General features: G+C 31.7%; 1 non-coding gene across 1 annotated transcript; it reads right to left on the bottom strand.

The window, feature by feature from the left end:
• Positions 1-3440: 3440 nt before the first annotated feature.
• On the bottom strand, positions 3441-3527 carry TRNAS-GGA (transfer RNA serine (anticodon GGA)). Its single transcript has one exon. It is a non-coding gene; the product is annotated as a tRNA-Ser (tRNA).
• Positions 3528-6929: the final 3402 nt, after the last annotated feature.

Raw genomic sequence — 6929 nt, forward strand, 5'->3', positions numbered from 1 at the left:
AAATGCCAACCTGCAAACAAACGTGCAAATAATTTAAACTAATGTTAACATTAATATGAACTCTTTGACCGCCACTTATAATAAACAGGGTAAAGCAAAATAAACTTATGGTCCAGCCTCTCCCGCCTTGGGAAGAGGCTAAATAAGATGGCAAACAAGGTTACTTTTCAAAACTTTGGCTACCCCGACAATGGCAAACACCGTTGCATTTGAAAACTTTGGTCACCCTCCAATAATCAACGCTAAATTAATAACATAACGCTTCAAATTAATGCTATAGCATCGCATTTAGATTACTATAGTCCCTGGCCATTGCCAGATGGCAAGGACTAATAATTTCATTCAATGCAAAAGATATATAAATACATTGACAGTGGAATGTTTAGTGGTATAGGTAATTTTTTTTTCCTTTGATAAATGTTGAGGGAGAAAGAGAGAAGCTTATGAAATAAAATCAATATTTAATTTATTGTTATAATATTTATTTTAAAGGAGAATTAACCATTAAAAAAATCATATTAAAAATAAGCTATATAATGTATTTATTTTTATATTAATTTTTACAACATGCCTCTTCTTCTACTTAAAATTAAATTTCCTTCACTTATATGGCTTTTTTCTTAATATAGCAGTTTTTTCTTTGCAATGAATGAGTAAAATTTGTGACATTAGCATCAAAATCCTTTGTAAAGAAAAGCATTTCAACTAAAATTTAACCTCATACTGCAGGTTTGAATTGAAATTTGGATTTAAATTTAATTAGAGAAAGAAAAATTATATTTTTGAATTCAAATGTGAGAAAATATAAACTACATTTATTTTCTTTATATAAATTTTTACAATTTAGATCTTCTGCCACAACACACATTCCCACTTCCCCACGTCCACTTATATTTCACCATATGGACGCTTCTTTCAAACACCTTTATTCACCACAACACTTCCTTTATATATGTATGAACTCTTTTTAATGTGATGTATGAAAGAAACATACTCAACAAAACCAATAGAACTGAAAATCCAAGTATAATTTCTTTTCTTACTTTGTGTATTTCAATTTATTGTTTTCTTTTTATTTTTCGAATTTAATTATTTTCATTAATGAAGTGTTAGTTATATATCCATATATCTATATATTATATAAACATTTTACCTTAATAAATAGGTAAATATTTATGTTTAGAATATAACTAATATAAAATCTATATTGAATTTATTGTTATAATATTTATTTATTTATTTATTTAAATATCTATCAATTTAAATATTTATTTGGTTAAATTGTGTTATATTTTTTCTTATTTAACGAGTATAGAGTATTTGAATCTTTAAATTTATAAATTATTTTTATAAAATTGTAAGCTTTTATATAAATATTTTTATATTTAATTTTGTAACTTTATATCATATTTTTTTTTTAAATTCAATAGATTAAATCATAAAATAATTTTAATATTTTAACTTTAATATTATTTTAAACTTAAACTAATTTTATATGTGTGGAAGAAAATTTGTTTTCCTTTCTCACCACATGTGTCTTCTTCTACACATCCCTGTACAGATATTGTTTCACACAACTAGTTCCACACTAGGACATTTTCTTAATGTTTGGCACAACTACTTCCACACTAAGGCATTTTCTTAAAAAAACAACATTTTAGAAATCAATTTATATAAATGTTTAGAGAATTATATTAAAATCCATGTGAGTTCAAAAGCCATCTGAATTCTTATAAATGAGATATAGTAGAAAGTGAAGTTGTGGAAATAAAATATTACCTATTTTCTAATTATTTAGATAAGATGTTACATATTTTGAAATATATTATTAAACCTATAACTTCATGATAGAGCAATATGTAGTATGTAATTTTAACTAATATTGTAACCAATAAAATATATAAAATATTTATGAGTTATATTGTAACCAATAAAATATATAAAATATTTATGAGTTATATTTTCATAAATAAATATAGTTATAATCCAATTTTACCTTTCCAAAAAAGTAGACATCCTTTAACCCATCAATAATTTATATATATTACAATAATACCTACCGTCCATAATATACGACCAAAACAGAAAACAAAATGATACACTACATTTTCAAATATTTATAAATAGCATGAATATATATTTCAAAAAGACACCTGCTCAACCCTTTAAAATAAACAAAAATAATCTCGCCTAGGAATTCACGAGTGAAACCATCTATGTATTCCACACTCTTAAAACCATGAAAATGGAAAAAGAAAAATGGTGGCAGACACTTGAGTGGCACGCCAACAAATCCAAGATTTTTTTCCTTCGTTCTCAACCATCAAGGAAGCGGATTTCTACCTTGGTTCTTTGGCTTTAAATCCCACGTGTCTCTCCTTTTTTAACTTACATATAGAACTATGTTATTATATGTTATTTTAAAGGTTTATTCTGTTAAACTGTGTTATATTTTTTCTCGTTGAAAAATTAAAATGTTTAAAAGGATAAATTATTAAAAAAAAGTCTTTTATTCTTTAAATATTTAATAGGATTTGAAGTGCCTAAATTTTTTTTTATGTATTAACTTTATTATATAAATTTTCTTAGAATTTTTAAATTTTTATAAATATGAAATTTTATATTATTTATATAATTTTAATATATTAAATCATAAAATAATTTTAAAATTTTAAGTTGAATATTATTTTAAATTTAAAAAAATTATGTGTAGGAGAATTTTATGTTCGTATTGCTAGAAGAGCCAAAGGCTCAACGGGTCAGGTCCTATTGCAATTACTTGAAATGCATTTGGATAATATTGTTTTTCGATTGGGTATGGCTCCCACCATTCCCGGAGCTAGACAATTAGTGAATCATGGACATATCTGGGTCAATGGCCATATGGTAGATATACCAAGTTACCCTTGCAAACCTCAAGATGTGATTACTATAAGAGATCAACAAAGATTGAGAGCTATCATTAAGAAGAATATAGATCTGTTCCAGAGGGATAAATTGCCAAATCATTCGACTTTTCATTCCTTACAATATAAAGGATTCATCAATCAAATAATAGATAGTAAATGGAGCAATTTGAAGATTAATGAATTGCTGGCCGTAGAGTATTATTCCCGTCAAGCTTGAATCACGAATGAAATGAAGGAGAGGGGTGGGTTGGTTGCTGGGCATCTGGAAATTATGTTCTTCTCCCTTCTTTTTCCCTTCCCCGAAGGAGACATTTTATAATCCTTACGTACGTTACTTGTTATCTGCGATACTTTTTTTTATTGCTTCTTAAAATAGTCTTTACTTTTCCCATACCACGAACCGATGTTCGTTCTATTTTCTCTATTACAAATAGAGGTAGATTGATCCTGGAATTAGGAAATAGTCCTATTGGGATTCAATAGATTGGAAAAACAATGGATGAGAAGAAAATAGATAGTAGGGTGAAGATACGGAAAGAGAGGGATTCGAACCCTCGGTAAGAAGAAGCCTACATAGCAGTTCCAATGCTACGCCTTGAACCGCTCGGCCATCTTTCCTATGAGATCTCTTGGTTCTAATTAATAAAATGAGTCAATAGAAACTTCCTTATGAAACGAATTCTTTTTGTTCGAGTACGAACAATTCAATATTTCAGAAATAAATAGCTAATAAATAAGGTAATGATTCAATCCCGCCCGGAAAGACGAAAGGACATTTTTTACAACTTCCTCTTATTTTAGGAAATCCTCAATCATCCTGGTTAATCCGACGTATTCGGATCGCCTAATCAAGAATTTAAGACAGATTAACTGATCCATTCCATATTATGATAATATATAGATCTGTAGTGATCATCTTATCAATTGTATAAGAACTAATTCTTTGGCAATGATCCTGTGTCATGATGACTATATTTTCCTGATATTCTCTTATCTCTATGGATAAAGCACACAATTGCTGGGTAGGCATTTCATCCTCATTATGAAATGCTCGATTGTTTAACTCTTTCTTTGTTCGGATCATAATCGAACTGGACTTCCCGAGTTTACCCAATTGATTATTCTTTCAATACGAGCCTTTTTCCATTATTATTCATGTTACTAATGAACAATTATTCAATTTATTCCCTATCTATTCTAATTTTAAAGAATAGATTGGAATAGATTGGAATAGATAGAATGAGAACATATTTACGATTGTAAGGAAATCCATTTTATGGTATTGTGCACCAGAAAAAAAAATTTGTTCATGGAATCATTTGCGTAAGGGAATGAAGGAAATTATCAAATCTGTAATTGACTATGCCTAGATCTGAGAGAAATGACAATTTTATTGATAAGACCTTCACAATTGTAGCAGATACATTATTGTGAATAATCCCGATGGCTCCGGGGGAGAAAGAAGCATTTACCTATTACAAAGATGGTGTGATTAGATATTTTTTCCGTTCTTCTTTTTTGGGGAAAGAAAAGGTAAGGTATTCGGGAATAAAAATTGGGTAAAATAAAACTTACGCTCAGTGAAGGTGAGTTCTGGAGATAGAACAATTCCTTCTGTCGTGTATCCCCGGTCAATGCACCTTTAGATGCTTTCATCTCCTGAGGATTTTAGTACCGAGCGAAAGGTTACACCTATGCAATAGGCCTTGCTTGTATAGTTGATCCTATTTGATAGGCGCGCATGAGGGGAGAAAGTACTACTTATGGAAATCGACAACACAAAAGCTTCGTTATAGCCCATATGCATTACCCTTTTCTGAAGGGTAGTGAGAATGGTTGGGACAGCAAACATCCATCTCATTTGTACTTCGGATACCCTTATAATGGAACCATCGGAGATTGTTGAAGTGATTAATCCCCGGAGAATACAGGGCGTTAAGAACAAAGAAATTGTTAGAGGTTCCATTCCTAGTAGTAAGATCCTTGGTATTTGGAAAAGAATATTTGCAAGAAGATGGCTAGAGATTCATTGGAAATACACTAGCCCCTGTTAATTCATAATATTGGGTTAGAATCTTTTTTTTTTTCAATTCCACGAATTACTCCCCATATTACCTACTGTAAAGAAAGGAGGAGCCGTATGAGGTGGGAATCTCATGTACGGTTTTGAAGCGGAGATCATTTCAATGGAATGAACGACCGTAACGAAAGTCAGCTCAATTGGAAGGGGAATATGTGGAAGCTTTACAAAATTATTATGAAGCTATGCGACTGGAAACTGATCCTTATGATCGAAGTTATATACTATATAATATAGGTCTTGTGCATACAAGTAATGGGGAACATACGAAGGCTTTGGAATATTATTTCCAAGCATTAGAACGGAACCCATCCTTACCACAAGCTCTTAATAATACGGCCTTGATATGTCATTACGTGCGATTATTTGTACCATAGAATAACTTAGTTAATAACTACTATGAGTAAGGACAAAATAAAAGGCTTTCTACATATGCACCATCCCAAGTAACAGTATTTTATCAGCTGTAGTGAAAAAAACTCTCATAGGAGCCCGAATATGAATAGATAGAGCCTAAATATTCCATGGATAATAAATTCAATTGATGATGGAAGCACCATAAAGATCAATTATTGAAAGAAGGTTCGGGCTGATAATAACTTCATTCATTCGTGAAGGTACCCCTAATGGATTCAATACCATATCAACTGGTATTCCATTTTTCAAATAGGGCATATCTTGTCTGGGCAAAACTATTGAAATAATACCTTTATTACCATGCCTTCCAGCTACTTTATCACCCACTTGTATCTTACGTTTTTGTGATATATATATATATATACGTGTACTGTTTCCGCATTATCACCAGAATCATCTACTCTATTGATCCATCCCACGTCGATTACTCGACCCCTTCCACCTATAGGTGCTCTGAGACAATTTTCTCTCGCAGTGAATACCTCAATACCAAATATGGTTTGTAATAATCTTCCTTCTGGGGTACAGAATGATTCTTCTATTGTTTGAGGCATTAATTTACCTACCAAAACATCACCTGTTTCTATCCAAGATCCTAGCATTACAAGACCATTTTCGTCCAAATGACGAAGTGAATGAGCATCTAAATGAGGTATTTCTCTAGTGATTCTTTCAGCACCCTAGCTCGTCATACAGATTTCAATCTTGTATCTTACGATATGGAAAGAGGTATAAATATCTTCATATACCAGACGTTCACTAATGAGTATTGCGTCTTCGAAATTGTATCCTTCCCATGGCATATAAGCTACTAAAACGTTTTTTCCCAAAGATAGTTCTCCGCCTACCGTAGTCGCACCATCCGCCAGAATTTGTCCCTTCTTTACACATTCCCCTTGATGAATTTGAGGTTTTTGATGCGTACAAGTATTGGTATTAGAACGTTGATATATAACCGATTCTGTTCGTACAGTGTCTCCATTAACCGATGAAGTTATATTTACAGCATTGATATACTCGATCCTTCCCTCTTGTGTAGCGATACCTACACTTGCTGAATCTAGAGCTGCTTGACCTTCCAACCCAGTTCCGGCAATGCACTTCTCAGGTCGAAAAAGTGGAACTGCTTGACATTGCATATTAGAACCCATTAGAGCGTGATTCGCATCATTATGTTCGAGAAAAGGAATAAGGGAAACTCCAACGGAAAATTATTGGAAAGGAAAAATACTTCTGAAATGGATTTTTTCCCATGCAATAACTATAAATTCTTTTCGGTATCGAGCTGGAGTAATTTGTTCCTCTTGAATTCCTTGATTTAACGCCAAAGAATTTCCCGTAGCTATCCGATAGTATTCATCCTCATCTTCTCCCGGTAGTAGATAAACCATATGTTCTTCTCTCGATCTCTCTGAGATCTTATAGAATGGACTTTGTAAAGAACCACAATCACCAATCTTTGCATGAATAGATAATGATGCAACAAGTCCAGCATTCATTCCTTGGGACGTATCGATTGGAAA

Source organism: Pinus tabuliformis, chromosome 8, assembly GCF_031772625.1.
Source record: "Pinus tabuliformis cultivar Carrire ecotype Pingquan chromosome 8, CPIR1, whole genome shotgun sequence".
In the NCBI taxonomy this organism is placed as follows: domain Eukaryota; kingdom Viridiplantae; phylum Streptophyta; class Pinopsida; order Pinales; family Pinaceae; genus Pinus; species Pinus tabuliformis.